We start from the raw sequence: 21,981 nt of genomic DNA, 5'->3' as shown, positions 1-21,981 counted from the left end.
AGCTCAGAGCCCATCTGCAAAGAAAGACCAGAAGAGTATTTTTATTTTTTGTCTTTTGGTTCCAAGGATTTAAGAAAATCTCTGGAGGTCACTGACTAACTAACAAGATAATGAAACTGAGACTTTAGAGACTACAAATGACAAGTAAAACCCTTTAGAATAGTTACTAAGCAAATAGATGACTTCAGCCCTCAGTGAGCAGTAATAGCAAACCCCAGGGAGGGAGAGAGAATATGACTTTCAGAGCTACCACATTAAAATACCCCAAAGTATAGTTTTCAACAATAAAAACTTACAAAGCATACAAAACAGCAGAAAAGTGTAGCCCATTTTTCAGGGGAAAAACGAGAAATTGACAGGAACCCTGAAGAAGCCTCAAAATTAGACTTGGCTACATTACATATTTATACATGCCGTTACCTTTTTTCAAGGCTCTTTATTTCTTCTATTGAGTTAGTGTCAATGATCTCTTCATTTTTACCTGAAGAGCTCCCTTTAGAGTTCTTGTAGAGAGGTTCTCCTACTGAAAAATGTGCTCAGCATTTGTTTATCTGGAAATGTCTTAACTTCTCCTTTAATTTTTAATTAAAGTGGTTTTTACTGGATATGGAATTCTCGGTTAGCAGTGTTTTGTTTTGTTTTTTTTCTTGTAACACCTTGATTGTGTCAGCCCACTGTCTTCTACTTCCTGTTATTTTCTACTGAGATATTATTTGTTAATCTTATTGTGAACCCCTTGTACATGATGATTCACTTCTCTCATGCTGCCTTCAAGATTGTCTCCTTGTCTGTTGATAGTTTTATTGTGTCTCAGTGTGGATCTCTTTGTGTTCTCCCTTCTTTGGGATTGTTGAGATTCTTGAATGTGTAGATTTGGGAAATTTTCAGCTCTTAGTCCTTCAAATATTCTTTCTGTTCCTTTTCTCCTCTTCTTCTAGGATTCCCATTATACATATGCTGGTATACTTGACGATGTCCCACAGTTCAGTTCAGTTCAGCCGCTCAGTCATGTCCGACTCTTTGCGACCCCATGAACTGCAGCATGCCAGGCCTCCCTGTCCATCACCAACTCCCAGAGTCCACCCAAACCCATGTCCATCGAGTAGATGATGCCATCCAGCCATCTCATCTTCCGTCGTCCCCTTCTTCTCCTGCCCTCAATCTTTCCCAGCATCAGGGTCTTTTCAAATGAGTCAGCTCTTCACATCAGGTGGTCAAAGTAATGGAGTTTCAGCTTCAACATCAGTCCTTCCAATGTACACCCAGGACTGATCTCCTTTAGGATGGACTGGCTGGATCTCCTTGCAGTCCAAGGGACTCTCAAGAGTCTTCTCCAACACCACAGTTCAAAAGCATCAATTTTTCGGCGCTCAGCTTTCTTTATAGTCCAACTCTCACATCCATACATGACTACTAGAAAAACCATAGCCTTGACTAGATGGACATTTGTTGGCAGAGTAATATCTCTGCTTTTTAATAGGCTGTCTAAGTTGGTCATAACTTTCCTTCCAAGAGTAAGCGTCTTTTAATTTCATGGCTGCAATCACCATCTGCAGTGATCTTGGAGCCCCAAAAAAATAAAGTCAGCCACTGTTTCCACTGTTTCCCCATCTATCTGCCATGAAGTGGTGGGACCGGATACCATGATCTTAGTTTTCTGAATGTTGAGCTTTAAACCAACTTTTTCACTCTCCTCTTTCACTTTCATCAAGAGGCTCTTTAGTTCTTCTTCACTTTCTGCCATAAGAGTGGTGTCATCTGCATATCTGAGGTTATTGATATTTCTCCCGGCAATCTTGATTCCAGCTTGTGCTTCCTCCAGCCCAGCGTTTCTCATGATGTATTCTGCATATGAGTTAAATAAGCAGGGTGACAATATACAACCTTGACGTACTCCTTTTCCTATTTGGAACCAGCCTGTTGTACCATGTCCAGCTCTAACTGTTGCTTCCTGACAATCACCTCAATGCCCCTTTATTATCTTTTATGTTTCTGTGTATTCTGCTCCAGCTTCCTCACCATACTTCTGCCTGTGTGCTCACTGACAGCTTGATTCTCTCTACCTGCATTCTCAGATGTGCTGGAAAGATGGACACTCTCTGGGATGGCTCCTTCATTACCAAATATAAACTAAGAAGCTATTCTAGGCTGGCCCTGTGCTGAGTACTGGAGATTCAGAAATGATTGAGACATGGTCCATGCCATGTAGAAACTGAATCTATAGTGATAAAAATCTCATCAGTACACAAATATAACATGCATATATATAATCCTTTCTTGAAGAATGCTTGAAAGTTATTTATTCACTCTTCTAATCTTTATTGAACATCTATAGGAGTCAGACTCTGGTCTAGGACAGGAAGTTCACTGAAGAACAGAACAAAATCAAAATGCTTGGACTCATGGAGCTTTCTTATTTTGTGTGTTTGCAGGAGGTGGAAAAGAAGACACAAATCAAATAAATGGATAAATAAACAAGGTAATTTTAGATCATGTGAAAACTATGAAGGGAATTCACTATATGTTAGTTAATATTGGTAGAAAGTAGCATTTATCTGTCTGATGAAGAAATAGCTGCTTGATTCAAGAGGGTCAAGTCATGCTTCAAATAAAATATTCATGGAAGTTTGATACAGATAAATCCATAAACTTGTATTTACAAAGTGATTCAGGTCTATTATTTACTATTTATAAAACAGCATTAGCCTGTTGTAAAAACAATGTAAGTGCCATTATTTTCATTTTATATTCCCAGTTAACGCATTAGAATTGTTTCATTGTGGAACTTTGATTCTTTACCTGAGTAATTTGTATTATTACTTTTTTTTTTTCCAGAATCTTAATTTCCCATTTGAAAAAACAAACAAAGATAGGTCAATGAATTCTCATCTTACAGCATTGTTTGAGGATTCAAATCAGTGGAATGGAACATATGAGGAAGAGCTTATGAGTGGTACTTAGTAGATTTCATTGAATGAGAGACAAGTTATTAAGGGTCAGTTATATGTTGAAAATTTTGATAAGTGCTAGACCTTCATCTTAAGAAATATCTATGCAGTTGTAGGTTCTCTCTATATCATAATTACTGCAGAAGAGATTCCTATATTGGGTTGGGCCACTAGATTGAAAATTCCAAGACAAAGATTCACCTGACATTTTTATTACACTATTTCCAGGACTCAGTTAGATATCGACTCAACTAGTAGATAATTAACAATTGTGAATAGAATAAGTGAAAGTGATCAAAAATTTTGAATTTATTTGATGCCTTTGACTCTCCTGGCCCCTATTACTCTAAACTGTGATTCCTATATTCTTTAACATTTTCCTCGTGTTGCTGCTGCTGCTGCTAAGTCGCTTCAGTCGTGTCCAACTCTGTGCAACCTCATAGATGGCAGCATTTGGCAAAATAAATAATTCTACAATTTTTAAATCAGGCAGTAATTGTGCTAAAGGTTTACTCTCAGGGAAGTGCTCCAGGATACTTCTTTCTTCTCAACAACATTCCAAAGTACAGGGAATGTATATGTCTCATTCAAAGTAATGCTAGTTTTCAGGAGCCTCTGGAATATTAGATGTTGATTAAAAAGTACTCATGGAGTATCTAAAGCCCTTGCCAAGCATGCCTAGGAACATATGAAAACAACTAACAAAATTACACCAAACCTGACCTACTCTAGGGATTAGGTGTTCTTCAAGAAAAAGAATTTCAAGATGATTTGTTTGGGGTGATTTTTGTTCACTTTCTTTGGAAGAGGAGCCCTGTTACTTTACAGGGTTATTTGTTCTGTGAGAGGTAAGGGCTTGTCAAGCAATATTCTCAGAGAGGGGAGTTATGAACACAATTTAAAGAGCACTAAAAATGCAAAACCATCTTCCATCACCATATATGTCAGTATCCCAATGCTCAGAGCTGTCGTGTACATTTTCTTAAAATGGAAACTATTAAGGGGTGGTCTTTGAGCACAAGTAGGAGCATTTCCTCTCATAAAATTTTATAACATTTTATAAATGTCACATCAAAATAACAGAGTCATTCTGAAAATTCAGGTGGCCTTAGAGAAGGCTTTGCTAGAGGCTATATTCATTTTTTCTTCTTCTTTTACTATATCTAAAGAAACAGTGTTGTGTGCATACAGAAAAGCACTGGGCATATTTTGCCAGGATCTCTCTGTGGGATTTTTGTGTTGCTTTTTGAAACCTTTGTTTACATTGGGAGTGGAGTTAAATGATTGAAACCAGAAATTGCAATGGCTACTTGCCTTTTGAAAAGACCAAGCACCTAGAAACCAAAGGCTTGGGTGCTTGTCCTAACTTCATCACTCCTATGTCTTAGCTTCTGGACGTAATTCCTTATCTCTCTAAATGATGTATGACCCTCTTTACTAGGGGCATGATACTGCCCACCTCACTAAATTAACTCACTGTGAGAATTAGCTGATTAATAATTATGGAAGAGTTTTAGTGAAGGTGAAATAAAATGAAAGCCACTCACTCTGTTGTTTACCAATTTTGAATTAGGAGCTCACAGTAAGCTCATAGTTTTTGCACAGGATTTGTGATTTTAGTTAAATCAGTCTACATAATGTTTTCTATCTCTTCCATACTCTACTCATAAATGGCATTTATCCTCATCTTTGAACCTGCTTGTTCTTTTATCATGTGTACTGTCCTGGAAAATTTCTAACTACACAAATCCCTCTTGTCCTTTGGATCCTAGTTTAAGTACGAAACTTTCAAAATAGTCTGAGATTCAGCCTGAGGGCGGAGGAAAGAAGGATTTGCCCCAGTCTAAAACAGCGTTTAGGCACATGTGTTGCTATACTTGGGGGCTTCCCAGGTGGTGTTAGTGGTAAAAAAAAACCCATCTACCAATACAGGAGACTTAAGAGATACAGGCTCAATCGCTGAGTCAGGAAGGTCCCCTGGAGGATGACATGGCAACCCTATCCAGGATTCTTGCCTGGAGAATCCCATGGACAGAGGATCCTAGTGGGCTACAGTCCATACTTTCTTGCACAGAGTCAGACACAACTGGAGCGACTTAGCATGCACCCATGCACATTGCTATACTTAACCAATATCTCAAGTTTTCCAAATGCAATGGTTTCATATTAAATTCTGAAAATTGAAATTCCAATGATTGTGAATCTCTTTGGAAGTTGATGGATTTTACTTGGTAGTGAGTCTCTGTAAAGTGGTATTATCATTCTTATTCTTGGAAGGACCAGTCAAACACTGACGTTCTTCAAAATAGTGACTAATCTTTAACACAGGATGCCATTTAAGGAACTGTATACAAGTCCCTTCCTTTTGAAGATTGTGTTGTAGACACCCCACCAACTTCCAATTAACATTTACTAATAGTTTTTAGTTCATGGATGAAAAACGGGCACGCGGCCTTGAGGTGAAAGCATGTTTCCAAGGGACAACTGAAATACAAGTCCTGTTTCTCACCAGTGTTGTGAAAGGATGCTGCCAGAATTGTCTCTGGCCAGAACCCAGCTAGGGTTGGTATGAGAACTATGGTATCAGCCTCCAAGCCAGCACTCCCCACAAGAGTGCAGCCAGCACAGAGCTGGCTTTTTGAACTTAATCAATGTGTATACCAGGTGACCTAGAGTGGTTTATAGGTTTCTTTTTGTCCTGATGTCTGAGGGCATGATTCCAAGTGGAGAAGAAGGGAACCACTCACTTCTCTATTTCCATGACTACTGTGGAGGTTACACGGTGTTGATTTTGGCTTGATGAAACCAAAGTCTAAAGCTTCTTACTCCAGACTTACGTCTGGAGAGGGGAAGGGACCTGGCTAAGGCCCCACCATTCATTAAAGTGACAAAAATTTATAATTTTTTGACATGCATGTCAGAGCCCAGATATATGAAATATATTGTTGTTTTCCTAAAATTTAACATGAATTATTCGAAAAGTCCCAGAGGCTCCCTTTATTATCACATTCGTGCCACCCACAAAATTCCTGCTAACTTCTTATTGATGTGATCAGAACCTTAACACTCTACCTTCAAGTTTTAGTCCTACAATTAGAAACTATGTCCAAGTATTGGTGCTTGATTTTTTTTTTTCACTGTAAGAAAACTGATTTTGTCACCTGAGCTAATGTAACAAATTTATTTTAATTAATTTTTATTGGAGTATAGTTGCTTTACAATGTTGTATTCATTTCTACTGTACAGCAAAGTGAATCAGTCATATGTATACATGTATCCATTCTTTTTTGGATTTCTTCCCCATCTAGGTCACTGCAGAGCACTGAGTTCCCTATGCTATACAGTATGTCCTTATTAATTATCTGTTTTACACATCATATCAATAGTGTAAAAATGTCAATCCCAAGCCTCTGTGCTTTTGATTTTGTCCTTCTCTTGGCTTGAATTACTCTACTTGCCCAAATCTTTTAATGATTAGCTCAGACATCATCTCTAGTTTCTCATACCTGTTTTAGTTGATTAGGTTACTGTAGTTAATGAAGAGTTTATATTTTTTATTTTGTGCAGTAATCATATCTTTAGTTTTTCCTCCCACTATAATGTGATCCCCAGAATCTGAGCAATGTGCTTTCTTCATCTTGATAGCCTCTACAGTCCCTGACACCAGTCAAAATTCTATACATGTATGTGGAATTTGAGCTTTTCATTGGCCAAAGTCAAAGACAAACTAACATTAAAAAAAGAAAAAATAGCACCTCGATCTTCTGAGAACCAGTTCTGGTCTTTTCCCCATTTTAACTCGAAAGCTGGTTTGACTTCTATTTTCACCTTGAGTGAGGACCTCCCTCCTGTCCCTGGCTTCACAGTGGATACTCCAAGCCAGCAGTACACAGCTTGACTTAAGAGTAGAGGATAAAATCATCCTTACTAGTCCTAGGACCTTGGGATGTCTCACATCCGGCAGACCCAACTGCAAAGTCCAAACCCTCCATCTGCGAGTCCATCTGGCATTTTGAAATCCATAAATGTCTTTGTCAGCCCAAACTGCTGCACCCTACCAGGTTGCCCCTCTAATCCCCACCCATCAAGTTCTCAGAATACTCACGCAGCAATAATTGTTTCACTCATTGCCTGTCAACATCGGAGATTTAATCATGACCAGCTGGCAGGAACGTGCAGCGAAAGACTCAAGGACAATAAGATGCAACACAGAAAGACACAAGGGCCTGCACCCACAATCCAGTCCCTATGATTCAAATGCTTACACACTAGAAACTCTAACCACTGTCATCCTTCCCTTTGGCGGTGTCGTGGGCTCTTCATGTCAATCACTTGTAGTTTGAAAGTAAAATTTCTGCTGTTTCTGATGGAAATACCATTCAACTTGCCTGAGAGAAAAGGGAAACAGTCCTAATGCTTTAGCTTCCTGGACACCAGTGGCTGGTTAAAGACAAGTCTGAAAAGATTTATATGGTATCTTTAGAATCCTTTATCTATACTGGGGCCCCTTGGCAAACGTGGAGGAAGCTTTTCCATGATGTAATATGTGGTTCCTCAGAATGACTTCCTGAGAAGACTCTTTCCATGGAATGTTAATAGGTATATTAAACAGAACAGTAATGCTGCTAAATAAATGGAAGCCCTGGGTTAAACACAATCTAACCTTCTTCAACCACTGTTTAGTTGAAGACATTCTTTATTATAATAATCTACTTTGTAATTGCCCTGGAGAACAAAATATGTGGCTTAGTTGATGATCAAACACTTTTTTTTAACACTGACACTCTGGAAAAACTAATGGTAACTAGAATATATTTAAAGAACAAAACCAAAATAAAACAAAGCAGACAAAAGACTCTGACCTAGTCCTGCTATCTTTTTCTTCTTTTCACACCAACCTAATGTAGTTACTTCTCTCTTTTACATCCTCTTTTATGTTTGACCTCCAGTTAATTTCTTTATTAGTTGATTTATAAGAAACTATCGGGTAGCTTCTTCCTTTAAAAATGCCATTTTTAATATTGCCTCCATGGGCAGTTCTGAACTAGGAAGAGCATGGCCTTGAATTCCAAGCCCTTGCTCTGAGTATCACTGCCTGTGAAGGACAAACCTGCTTACTTCTCGTGGCTTCAGCTTACTTTCTGTTAAATGAAGAGTAAGCATTCAGCTCTCAGGATTATTGTAAGACTGAAGAAAATGTATTTATGAAGCACAAAACAGACCCTTATTATAAATATATGTGAAGCATTATCTATAGTATTGCTATTGTTGTGTTGACAGCAGGGTTTGCCATAGGAATAGAGAAACTAAAATGCCTTTGAACCATCATACCATATAAATGTAATAAGACAGTGCTATTTTAAGTCATGAGGTGCAGTCTAAGCTTTGATAATCTTCTGCCCCCCTAAAAGTTATCCTAATTGTCATTGCTCCTTAGTGGCATTTAGGAGGCTGTAAAGCAAGGCATGCAGGGACATTTTATTCCTCAACTCTTGGGATGGCCAGAACCCTTGGACTGATCACTTCAGTCCTCAAAGCAACTTCTTCAGTTAGCCCCTTGTTTTGTATAAATATGATAATTATTAACTCAGGGTACCATGAAAGTGAAAATGAGAATGTTGGTCACTCAGTTGTGTCTGACTCTTTGAAACCCCATGGACTGTAGCCTGCTAGGCTCCTCTGTCCTTGGGATTTCCCAGGCTAGAATACTGGAGTGGGTAGCCAGTCCCTTCTCCAAGGGATCCTCCCATCCCAGGGATTGAACTTGGGTCCCCTGTATTGCAGGCAGATTTTTTACTGTTTGAGTCACTAGGAAGGCCCTTGATGTAAACCCATATGGAGAAAAAGACACTAGTTAATGCCATGATGTCAAAAACATTGTCACAATGGTACAACTAGCTCTTGTCAAGTGATCAGTTTAAACACTTTATTCAAAATCAACCGGGGATGTATACCCATGGCTGATTCATGTCAATGTATGGCAAAAACCACTACAATATTGTAAAGTAATTAGTCTCCAATGAAAATAAATAAATTAATTTAAAAAAATCAACCAGGGTTCCAGCTGTCACTGAACAACCTTTTGTTTGGGGATGTAGCTTACACATCATTTGTCATTAGAGAATGAGATGAAGATCTATAAAGATTCTTTAGCTATTGTGATAAATTAGATTTTATCAATTGCTTCCAAATTCTGGCCAACTGCATAGCCCTGGACTTTGCAGTCTCTCGTTCTCCCACTTGATAGCTCAGAAATAAAGGTCAGAGTCTCTTTCACTCGCTTCAGTTTGCTACTCACAGGAAGGTTGAAGTCTAACAGGCAAAGTAGGAAGAAAGTTAAAACTTCACAAGAACAAGAAAGTGGCTGAGGGGCTCTCTGATTTATGGGGCTTGGTCTGTGTCAAGCGTTTTTGAGCCAGAAGGGTTCAAATTAAAATCCCAACTCTAGATCTGTCTCTGAGCCCTAGTTATCCATTCACTGAATGGAAATGGCAAAATGAGCAACTCTGATGATAAATTCGGGAAAACGTTTTGCAAATGGTAAAGTGCTGTGAACATGTCAATTGTTGTATTCCACTGGTCTGGATCTAGAGGATTGGTTTGGGCGAGTGGAGACTGAGCCAAAAAGGCAGCATTTTCAGCCCAGGCTTCCTTCTGGCCCCCTGCCTTTCCCATTTTCACATTCTCACTTCGGGGCTCAGACTGAGGGGAGCGCGCCCTAGAGACTGGTGGTTTCCATTAGAACATGAGCTCCACGTTCCACGGCAATGGGATTCCCAGCCTCTGCACATGTTGGCCCAGACTCTCCAACCCCCCAGCTCCCCTCCCTCAAATTGTTATCAGTCCCCACGGGATGGCTTCCTGCAAAGCATTGTTTTGTCTGTCCCCTGTTGCTATAGCAATCCAAGAAAGATGTGTGTTTCCAATTCTCCAAAACAGAAACATCTGTGTGCAATTTTGGAAATCCTTGTTGGGGTCCCCGTTCACTATTTTGATCTGTTTTCTCTGACATGTGGAATCCCCAGAGAAGTTCAAAGGGAAAAGACCCCTCTAGGCAGACAAGTGCTTCCCATAAGGGCAGCCTGTCTGTAGATTCCTGTCCCCCATTGAATGAAAGCACATGGCAAAGCCACAAATGCTGGGACCCTAATTCCATCCTCCTCTCCAGCCCAAGTCTGAGAAGGAGAGGGGTCAATTCAAAAGACTGAGGTTTGCAGCACCTTGAAGTTCACTTCCATGAAAGGGGGTGTCTCTTACCTTTCCATGGGAGCCCACGTGAGTCCTCAAAATTCTGCCCCTTATACATGCCCCATTTTGAGGAGTGATGGAAGATAACCCTGGTTAGTATTGAACAGCAGAAACCCTGGGTTTCACTGCCTGTTCTAATTAACCATGTGACCTTAGGTGTCAGAATCACATCTGGCTTCAGTTCTCTCATATGCAAAATAAGTTGGCTGGATGTCCATGACTTCTTTCAAGTCTCAGGTAATTCTCTGTGTAAAGATTAGCCAGGAAAGAGGCTTCCACACACCTGCTAACCCCAGGCAGAAATCTACCATTTTACTCATTGTACTATTTCTGGGATATTATTAAAGAGTAATATTTTTAGCTCTACAATGGAGTGGAAGATTCATTTAGATCTTAAAGTCAAGACCTAAGTTTAAGCCAAAGTAGGCCACTCTTAGGGAACGTGAGCTGGGGCAGTTTATGTAGGGCCCCTAGGAAAGTGGCAGCAGCTTTATACATAATTCATGAGAGGTAGGTGAAGTTAACAAATGCAAAGTATAAAGTACAGTGTATGAACCAAAGCAACATGTCTGTAAATTCCCATCCCTCTCTTTTTTTGCAGTCTACAACCGTCTTCTCTCAAGTTTTCCCAAACCCAAGCATAAACAGACATTTAAAGTCCTTAATGCATATCTGTATACATATACTTACATGTCTATGTACAGCTGAAAAGTCACCCAAACTAGATTTTGAGCATGGATTCTTGCTTAATTAGGGTTAAAATTAAAATTGTTTCAAGAAACAATTTTCTAAAATGTAATTTAGCCCTTTTTTGTGGGGAAGGGTAAGGTGTTTATAAAGTATACTCAGTTTTTTCATGAGTACCTGAGCATTCTAAATCTATTTTTTTCCCCTTGGTTTTCAAAGACAACATTTATGTTTTTTTTCATCATCATTGTTTTCTCATTTAAATTCTTTTAAAATTAGAGTATAGCTGCTTTATGGTGCTGTGTTGGTTTCTGCTGTACAACAGCATGAATCAGCTATATGTATACATTTACTCCCTCCTTCTTGAGCCTCCCTCCCACCCTTCACCCCCAGTCCCACCCCCTGGGTCATCACAGAGCACTGGGCTGAGCTCCCTGTGCTATACGGCATCTTCCCACTAGCTATCTATTTAAACATGGTGGTGTGTATATGTCAGGGCTACTCGATGTGATTTTTTAAGATATGTAGCATACTGATGCTCCCATCAGGGCAGGGCCCATGTTTGCTCCTACACCAGTGAGCCTTCTGCATTCCTCACATCTTGCCAGGCTGTTCTGCCTTCCACTACTGTCAAATTCTTGCCCCCCAACAACTCTTCCCCCTCTTTCTATTTGATGCTTCTCATTTGCGACAGGCCAGGTTCGTGGAAGTTTTATTAAAATAACTTTGCATAGCCTCTGGCACCATGAAAGTTTGGGGCCTTTTGTTTAGTTTATAAATACCATCTGTTTGAATGGCTCTGAAACATTTTGTTTCTTTTCTCCTTAGCCGTGTTCTGTATTTACAAAATTATTAGAAGACAGAGTCTGGGTAGGTACATTTCCACCATAGTTATATCCCTGGCTTTTAAGGGTCCCTGAGTTAGTTTCCTAAGGCTTCTTTAACAGATAGGCACAAATTAAGTAGCTTGAAAGTAGTAAGTGAAAGTGTTAGCTGCTCAGTCGTGTCCAACTCTTTGTGACCCCATGGACTAGAGGCCACCAGCCTCCTCTGTCCATGAAATTCTCCAGGCAAGAATACTGAAGTGTGTAGCCGTTCCCCTCTCTAGGGGATCTTCTTGACCCAGGGATAAAACCTGGGTCTCCTGCATTGCAGGCAGATTTCCCACCAAGGAAGCCCTAAGTAGCTTAAAACAATGCAAATGAGTTATCTCTAGTTGCAGAGCTCAGAAGTTTAAAATGGGTTGCACTGATATTTTGGGCTAAAACCAAAATATCAGTAGGACTATGTTCCTTGAGCAGGCTCTAGAGGAGAATCTGTTTCCTCTTTTTTTCTAGATTCTAGAGGTTGCCTGCATTCCCTGGCTTTATGGCTTCTTCCTCTACTTTCCTGGTGGCTCAGACGGTAAAGCGTCTGCCTGCAATGCAGGAGACCTGGGTTCGACCTCTGGGTTGGGAAGATCCCCTGGAGAAGAAAATGTCAACCCACTCCATTACTCTTGCCTGGAAAATTCCATGGACTGAGGAGCCTGGTAGGCTACAATCCATGGGGTCGCAAAAAGTCGGACATGACTGAGAGACTTCACTTTCACTTTTCACTTTCCTCTATGTTCAAAACCACCAGCAGCATGCATATCTGAATTCCAGTCTCTCACTCTCTTTCACCGTTTTCACATCTTATTCTATGACTCTAAAACCCCTTCTTCCCTCTTAGAATGACCCTTGTGATTATACTGGGCCCACCAGGATAATCCAAGATAACCTTCCCATTTTAATACTGTATTACATCTTCAGAGTCCCATTTGCCATGTAAGATAGCACATTCACATATTTTAAGGGTTAGGACATGGGCATCTTTAGGAGGTCTTAGGCTCTCTACCATGGTTACCAGTATAGGATTGCCCTAAGCCATCTCCATTCCACTATGCTCCCTCTTGCTCACCCAACCAACTTGGCAGACTGGAGACTGGCCTTTGGGGTATTTACCAAACTAAACTAGCATTTATACAGGGCCAGTCAAGAAGACACTTCTGCTGCTTCTCCAGCTATAATATTATGGAGACCTGAATATGTTAGACTCAAGGTCCCAAATTGAATTGTCTCTGTACAGTTGTTAAAAACCAAGCAGGTTTTATATTCAGAATGGATAGCCAGCAAGGACCTACTGTACAGGACATGGAACTCTGCTCAGTGTTAGGTGGCAACTGGATGGAAGGGGAGTTTGCAGGAGAATGGATATAAATATATGTCTGGCTGAGTCCCTTCGATGTTCACCTGAAACTATCACAACAGTGTTAATTGGCTATACTGCAATACAAAATAAAAAATTAAAAAACAAACAAGTAGATTTCCCCATTGGGATTCATTCCAAGCTCATGGTATCGCATCTAGAAAAGTTACAAATGGCAGCAAAAGCAGTGGGGCAAATATAGCACCTAACTCTTGCCTGGCCCAGAGTGAGCAGACAAAAATATTAATATTTTTTCTGTACTAGAAAAGCTAGACAAAAACTTCAGAATTGGAGGCTTCCTCACTCATATTGACTGATCCAATAAGACCCCTCTGAAGGGGAGAATAGTGTAACAAGTGGTATTTATAGGGTTCTTACTTTTGTCCAGACACTGTGAAGTGTGGATATGTATTTTCCTATTTACTCCTCATCTGCACCTATATGAAGTTTGTACTTTATTAATCCCTTTTTGTATATTATGAAGCAAGGGTTTAAACAAAGGCATTGAGCAAGTTCAGGCAACTAGGGAGAATAATTTCCAAGATTCCTTATTATTTCCTAATCTCCCAAATGATTGTCTTCTTCAAAGTTTGGTTCATATACCTCTTAACACTCACTACTACAGCAATGATACTGAGTACAATAGCTTTAAAAATGATTTATATACAAAGTATCCTTAAACTTTCAGGAAAGAAATGGCAATCAACTCCAGTATTCTTGCCTGAAAAATTCCATGGGACAGTCCAAAGTGTTACAAGAGTCAGACATGACTGAGTGACTAAACACACACATCCTTAAACTTACATCTCCAACCCAAATCTCTCCAAGGAACTCCAGACTCATATACATCCACTCATTTATCACTTCAACTTCAAGATCCATTAGGCATCTCCAACTTGCATCTAGAGCCAAATCCCATTTCCCATTCTCCCAGTATGCTCCCAACACCTCCAATGATTTCCATCTTAGAAAATGGCACCATCCTTTGGTGGTTACCTTTTATACCCTTGTGTATTGTCCTTCGGCAAATCCTGGTCTCTCTACTTTCATAAAAGATCCAGAATTTAAGCAGACTTCACCATCTGAATCTAAACTAGGATGTCCAGTAGAAATATAATGTGAACCATATGTGTGATTTTAAATCTATAAAAATAAAAAGAAACAGTTAAGGACTTCCCTGGTGGTGCAATGGATGAGAACTCACTTGCCAATGCAGGGGACATGGGTTTTGATCCCCAGTCTGGAAAAATTCCCCATACCCCAGAGCAACTAAGCACCCCACTAGCCACAACTACTCAGCCCTTGTGCTACAACCACTGAAGCTCACACGCCTGGAGCCTGTGCTCCACGACAAGAGAAGCCCAGTGGAGTCGAGAAGCCCAAGCACTGCAGTGAAGAGTAGTACACGCTCGCCCCAACTAGAGAAAGACCTTGCCAAGCAATGAAGACCCAGTGTAGCCAAAAGTAAATCATAAAATTAAAAAATAAAGAAGAATTTTTAAAAAAGTTGAATAACATATTTTATAACATATTTTATTAACATACTTAATGACATTTTATGTAATTATTTGAGCAAAATATTGATATTATCATTTCAGGATGTGATTAATACAAAATAAATATTAGTGAGGTATTTTACAATCTTTATTTCCTACTAAGCCTGTAAAGCCTGATGCTTACTTTACACTTACAGCCCATCTCAGTTTGAATGAGTCACATTCCAAGGGCTCAGTGACCATATTTGGCCAGTGGCTTCTGTGCTGGACAGTGCAGATCCAAGATCATAATCCCCCTGGAATTCTACACCAGCCTTCTTACAAGTCTCCTTGCTTCTGTTCTCATTCCCCTGAGTCTTTGATTCACACAATAGCTTTAAAAATGTAAATCAGATGAGTGTGCCACTATATCGCTCACAATATCTCCAAAATGTCCCATTAACAATAAAGGAAACTCCAAAGTCCTTCCAGGGCTCAGTCCTGGGACGCCTCCTTGATGCAGTTTTCAACCCCTCTGCTCTTTTCATTGTCTCCAGTGAACTGGCTCTAGCAGGCACAGTGGACACCCTAACACGGTGTCTTGGATCCCTCTGCTGGTTTTTTGTGTTCATCCCCCAGCCTCTAGGAGCCATACCCTCTAACAACTGACCTGTGAGACCTTCTTTAAAAGACTGCTTTTGTGTGCCTAGGACTTAAGCCTCTAGCTTGTCCTGACAGAGTCCTGGGAAGTTTACTTTCTCCAGACTCCTTGGGGTATATTAGAATCTCCAGGAAAGATCAAGCTGAGGCCAAGACTTTGCCTGAATTCTTACCATTTCCTTCCCCACCTCCCATACTCCCTTATAGCTTCCTTCTGAGTGCACTTCCTTAATGAATCACTAATAAGGGAATCTGGGCAGCCCATCCTAAGCCACTGGCCCTGGACACACTCTCCCATCAGGGATGTCTTTGTATGTGCTATACCTAAATCTGGAACTCTCTCCTCCCAGAGAGAAACATAGCCGGCTACTCTCCCTTCATGCAGGACTCTTCCCAAACGTCACTGCTTCCAGAGAAAACTTCTGTTTCTTTGTTTCTCCTTCCCTGCTTTATTTTTCCACATAATATTCATCACCACTGGACATATATAAGTGGCTTTTATTGCCGTTGTTGCTAGTTGTGCCTTTATTTTTCCCCCACTGGAATATAACTTCATGAAAGAAATAATTTTGTTTTATTCAAATGGTATTCTCACTCAAAGATGTGCTCACAGATACTGATAAAGTTGTTGAATTAATAAATGAGTGAGTGAAGGCTGGAATGAATGAACTGGTGGAGACAGGGCCCAACTAGACAACGTAATTCTAGCATTCATACTGTGTATGTTTAAAAAGCTTAATCTGCAAAGAGTGTTTCAAACTGTCTCTGTGCCCATATTTGTTGTTGTTGTTTAGTCACTAGGTTGTGTCCAGCTCTTTGTGACCCCATGGACTGTAGCCCACCAGGCTCTTCTGTCCATGGGGATTTCCAGGCAAGAATATTGGAATTGGTTGCCATTTCCTTTTCCAGGGTCTGTGCCCATATGTTCTTCCATAAATGTTTGGCATCATTGATTCTGTATGCCTCATGTGGCCTACCCCCCACGCCTGCTCTGTAATAAGGGAATAAGATCTATCTCTTGGGGCAAGGGAAGCTAAAGCATACATTACCCCCGAAACCCTACCAGCTATTAGAAATCCTAGCCTCTCACTTTTCATCCCAGCTGAGACTTCAACCAATAATGCAAACATCATTAACCAATGTCAGACTGAACACACACAAACTCAGGTTGAATAAATAAAATAAACACAAAATGCCTAGCACAGTTCCTGGAATACAAGATGCCCTTTATTCCCAGTAGCTATAATTATCGTGGCAATTATTTATACCCTGATATCTTACTTAAAATCTGAATCTGAAACTCAATGACATCAATGTGAAGGAATGAGATCTGATGGGGGAACAGAACTGGTTTGGTTTGCAGAAGAGGAAACTGATAAAATGTGCTGTGCCACATTTCCAGAACGTTATGTGCTAAGCATTGACCACTGTAACCTGCACAGCAGAAGCAAGAAGCAACAAGCAAGGGGAACATGTGATTTCCCCCGAGGAAAAGAATTATCATCTCTGTGGCTTTAGTAACAAGGCTACTCAGTAAACTTGGTTGGTAGTTTGTAGCCTGGCTGAAAATACTAGTACATTCTTCCAGTGGCCCAGCCAATATTGCTTTTGGAATAGAGATTATTGGCAGATGTGAAAAGACGACTGAAATAGCTTAGAAATGAGTTCTCTCTTGTGCTAATCACCCCAACATTTTCCTGTTTAAGTAAACCAATGTAGTGAGCATGCACTCTGTCCTTAAATGTCAATTAGCTTGAGAGTCACTTGATTCACCAAGGAAATGTAATCAAATGACACAATAATGATTGCATTAAGATTCTTATTATTAATATCAAAACCGCAAGCAACATAGCAAATACCACGACATTCCTGGGAAAATGAACACCCACCATTTTCCTGCCCAACCAGAAACTGTGCTCATAGTACTAAGTCATAGTGCACATGCATTTCTTCAGTTCCCTGGATGCTTCAGCCCTTGGGATGGGATGCTGGGGAGGGCTTAGGGGCAATGCTGAACTGGGCAGCTTGAGGCTCATGCTTCTTGTCCTGTGTTGTTCTACTCGCTGTTGTAATGAACAACCACAAACACAAACAAGCTTTAGTGGCTTAAAATAACACAAATTAATTTATCTTAATATTCTGGATAGCAGAAGTCAGTGTTGGGTCTTACAGGGCTAAAATCTAGGTGTCCACAGGGCTGTGTTCCCTCTGAGGCTCCAGAGGAGAATTGATTTCCTTGCCCAGTCCAGCTTCTAAAGTCCATTTCCTTCCTCGATGAAGCCCCTTAGGCATTCTCAGAGTCCATAGCATCTTCTGATCATTTTCTCTCCGAGACCTCTACTTCTGTCATCACATCTCCTTCTCCAACTTTGACACTCCCTCTTATAAGACCCAACCAGATAATCTAGCATCATCCACTCATCCCAGAGTCCTTAACTTAACCACACCTGCAAAGTCCCTCTTGCTCGGGAAGGTAACATAGTCTCAGGTTCCAGGATTAGGATGTGGACGTCTCTGGAGAGGTTATTCTGTCTACCACACTCCCTGCAATAGCACCTCCCTATTCCTTCTGTATTTCCTGCTCTTTCTTATGTGAGCTGTGAACTCCCCTGTAGCACAAACGTGTTGCCCAAACACTGTGCTAAAATATTTAACCAAATTTTAGTGTGGCTTCTACCTATACAGGACTGTGTCCCTAAAGATGCTGAGTCTTTGCTCAAGAAAATGCAAGGCTACCAAACTCACTTCACTTTTCTATTTCTTGGGCTTCCATGGTGACTCAGAGGGTAAAGAATCTGCCTGCAATGCTGGAGACCTGGGTTCAGTTCCTGGGTTGGGAAGATTCCCTTAGAGAAGGGAATAGCTATCCACTCCAGTATTCTGGCTGGGAGAATTCCTTGGACAGAGGAACCTGGCAGGCTACAGTCCATGGAGTCGCAAAGAGTCAGACACCACTGAGCGATTTTCACTTGCACCAAACTCAAAATGTATGTTGCCCCAACCCACCTCGCCAAAGCATTTTCTGTAATACTCTGCTTACTCCCTTCTAACTCTTCCACTTTTACATATTCCTCTAGTCCTCTTTTGTTCTCCCCTTTTCACTCCTCCATAGGCCCTTTTGGTTCCCTATCTGTTCTCTCTTATAAAAATCTGTTTTACCATCTTTAATAAGTGTCCAGAGCTCTGTTTTATTGGCACCTCTGTCACAGCAAACAACATTAGAGAATCTGATATCAGCCTTTTGCAATTTTATGTCTCTGTTTTCTCATAGAAATAGGGGTCAGAGTTTGTAAGATACTGAGAGATCAAACAAATTTACATGTTCGACAGAATTAAGAAAGGAGTTGCTTTCGAGGAGATGCTGCTAGACACACGACGCTTGGCCTCTGCTCCAAGCAGGGTAACTGTATGGATTAGAGTCGATAGATTATCAGAGACACTTCCTGGAAGAGATGGGATTTGAGTTAAAACTTGAAAAATCTTCTGGTGGAGGGATGAACACAAAGAAAGGACAGAAGACAGGAGAGGTCTGACAAGTGGAACTGATTCTGCCCAGGTATTGAAACTGAAGAGAATCAAGTCACACATAATAAACCTGCTCTATGAGGATGTCTAGGAAAGTCTTCATTTTTTCCCCCCACATTCTCTCTTTTGTTCTTGTTTGTCTGTTTTTGGCCACACCATGCAGCTTGCAGAATATCAATTCCCTGACTGGAGACTGCAACTGGACACCACCAGTGAGAGTGCCAAGTTCTAACCACTGGAGTGCCAAGGAATTCCTGCATTGTTTTTTTCAATGCCATTTCCTTTGCTGATCAGTTACTTTTGATCCACTGCTGTTTATCTTCCATTTTCTGTTGCTCATTCTCCCTTTACAATCTTTATATGGCTACAACAAGCAGAGTTGCTTATACTCTCCACCAAGAGAGAGTGTCTAGCAGTGCTAGATGGAGAGACAACTGATGGAGAGACAGTGCTGCTTGAGTTCTAGTTACCTGTGCTTTCTTCCACACAGTGTGAGTCTGAGTCATCAAAGGCCCTCTACTCCCAATAGCAGAATTAAGAACTAGACTTCCCAGGTGGAGCTGGTGGTAAAGAACTCACCCGCCAACGCCAACGCAGGAGACGCAAGTGACATGGGCTATATCCCTGGTGGGGAAGATCCTCTAGAGGAGGAAATGGCAGCTCACTCCAGTATTCTTGCCTGGGAAATCCCATGGACGGAGGGGCCTGGCTACAGTTCCTGGGGCCACAGAGAGTCAGATGGGACTAAGCGACTAAGCACACACACAATGCAGCTTGTTTCTGCAGTTAGCATTTGTTACACCTGAGATTCCAAGAATAGAAGGGATGGCTGACTCTTGATCTCTGTTACTCTGCATATTTATTCTTGCAAAAACATGCCTTCCATGTCCAGAAACAGAGTAGAATGATAAATGTTAGAAATACAGGCCTGACTTCCTTCCCTGATGACTAATCTCCAATCAAGACTTTCATTGGAGCAAGATTTACTAACAGCCCTAGCCCCCAGGTATCTTGGAATCAACCTTCAGCTGAATCCTTCATAACCACTTGCTGTTTTACAGCCTGGCCACCAACAAAGACTCCAGTCATGGGCTGTTGCCTTCTTAATGGGCCAAAGTTACTTCCCTCAAATGAGCTTACATCTGAATAATAAATACTAGTTTTCCACAAAAAAGATACATATTTATTTAGCTTCTTAAAACAGTAATAAAGAACCAGATCTGCATAAAAAGAGGAAAAGAGATTATTTCCCTCTAGTATCTGTAGTATCTAGTCCACAAAACAAAAATGATAAAAATAAATTTAATAACATGCTTTCATAAAGCCACAATAAGCACATAGGAAAAACATTGCCTAGGTAACCAGGGAAGGTATTCAGAAGAGGTTATAGTTAAAGTGATGCTTTATGGTGAAATAGTATAATCTTGCTAGGTATAGGATTTTAAGGGGAAGGTCGTTTATGTAAAGGGAATAAAATTACAAAAGAATAAAAGAGTATGGCATATTTATAAAATGCCAGTCATTCAATGGTTTAGATTTTGGGTGTGAAGGGGTTCTTAAGAAAATAAAATTGTAACAAGAGAAGGGGATGGATCATGAGAAACCCTGCATGCTGCATATAAGATTGAAGTTTTGTCCCCTAGGTGATGGAAAGTGACTGAAAAACTTGGCACAGGAATGACTGTGCCCAGTTTTATAACTAAAAGTGATGGCTTGGTCAAATAGCATAAAGAACATCGAGGAACATAGTGAGACTGAATAGTGAAGCAAAGAGACTGAATTTCAAGCACTTATGGTAGTCCCAGAAATAGTCCAGTCTAACAGAAATGTTCATAGTAAAGAGGTACAAAATATAAGAATAAAAACTTATGGTAGAATGGACTGGACATAGACAGCAATTGATTGGGGAATGAAAGAGTGTGGAGATTTTTGGTTTGAGTTACTGGGATGCATTGGTACCATCAACTGGATAAGAGGCAAGATACATAAAGGTTTCTCCAAAGATGTTTCCACCACTAACTTATACAACTGTTTGGAAATAGTTCCTATGACTATAGACCCCAAGGCTGTGACTGCTTATAGAACTCCTTTGTAGGAAGCGGTCACCTTCTTGATGCCTACAGTGCTTAAATAGATGGAAATGCTGAAACAGATTGTCTGGAAAATATTTCACCATTAGAAGTGATCTAACTGTGAAAGTGTCTGTTGGAACCAGCCACAATTCCCAAACTCCTTAAGGCCTTTTCCTCTCAAGAGAAAAAGTGAAATAAGCAAGACTAACTTCTTCCCCACAGGCTTAGGAATTTTGCAAGAAGAAATGCTGGGAATAGCTAATTCATCTATGAAAGTGAAGACCAGCTGGAATGGCAGTGGTCTATGGAATCACTGCTTTTGAAGCTGAAACAAAATTGAAATGGAATCTGTCAAGAGTGCAGTCTTTCAGTGACCAATCTTTGATTGGTGACTCTGGAACAGACATTGGGAAGAAAAAAGTGATATGAACAATTTGTCTGACCTTTTTAAGATATGTGAGTTCATTTTGAAATGGAAAATAACCAAATCCCAGAGCTAGGTCACAGAATAAAGATGAGCTTCAACAAATCTCATTTTATAAAAAAGAAAGTTGGAATCTAGGACATATTAAGAGAATTGTCAAAAATTAAACAGAAATTTGAAAGTGGAGACCTGTTGACTCATATGATGGACAAAGTTTGAAGGATTTGAATTAGCACATAGCTTTATGCCTATAAGTGAGTAACATTCAGTGTATATTTGCTCTGTGCATGGATGTATCCCAAGTTCAAGATATTTTAAGTATCAATGATAAGTTCAGGTCAGTCCTTGAATCATAAAATATTCCTGGTCAGGTTGGGTAGAGTAAATTTTCATTACTTATATCTATTTTATGATTTAAAATTCTATTAATCTGTTCCTAGGGTCTGTGTTTTCTGCAACAATAACATGAATCCTCAGAGATCCTGCAGTACATCAGAAACTACATTATCATCATCATCATCTCTGATGTTTAGTCAGTGCTTTATACATGGCAGACATAGCACTGAACATTTTACACACATCATCTTATCTGTTCCTCAAAATCATCTTGTGATTAGGCTGGTATTATTATTATCCCATAGAAGAGAAAAATTAAGCTGATAAAGAAGTAATATGTCCAATAGTCCTGTAGCTCTTCCATGGCAGAGCCTGAA

At 40.2% G+C, this 21,981-nt stretch overlaps 1 long non-coding RNA gene across 12 annotated transcripts in view; it reads left to right on the top strand.

Annotated features, from left to right (window-relative positions):
• Positions 1-21,981, top strand: part of LOC145540675 (uncharacterized) — a 217,778-nt gene that overhangs the window by 115,401 nt on the left and 80,396 nt on the right. For 10 of the 12 annotated variants that reach the window (XR_014078494.1, XR_014078491.1, XR_014078492.1 and 7 more), the window contains one exon: positions 2,433-2,479. This is a non-coding gene — a long non-coding RNA (uncharacterized LOC145540675). Of the gene's footprint in view, positions 1-2,432; positions 2,480-2,835; positions 7,802-21,981 lie in introns of those variants that run through there. The other 2 variants (XR_014078489.1, XR_014078484.1) reach the window with 1 other exon arrangement.

Source organism: Giraffa tippelskirchi, chromosome 1, assembly GCF_054371585.1.
Source record: "Giraffa tippelskirchi isolate mGirTip1 chromosome 1, T2T-mGirTip1v1.2.pri, whole genome shotgun sequence".
In the NCBI taxonomy this organism is placed as follows: domain Eukaryota; kingdom Metazoa; phylum Chordata; class Mammalia; order Artiodactyla; family Giraffidae; genus Giraffa; species Giraffa tippelskirchi.
This window is presented reverse-complemented; position numbering and strand designations above follow the sequence as displayed.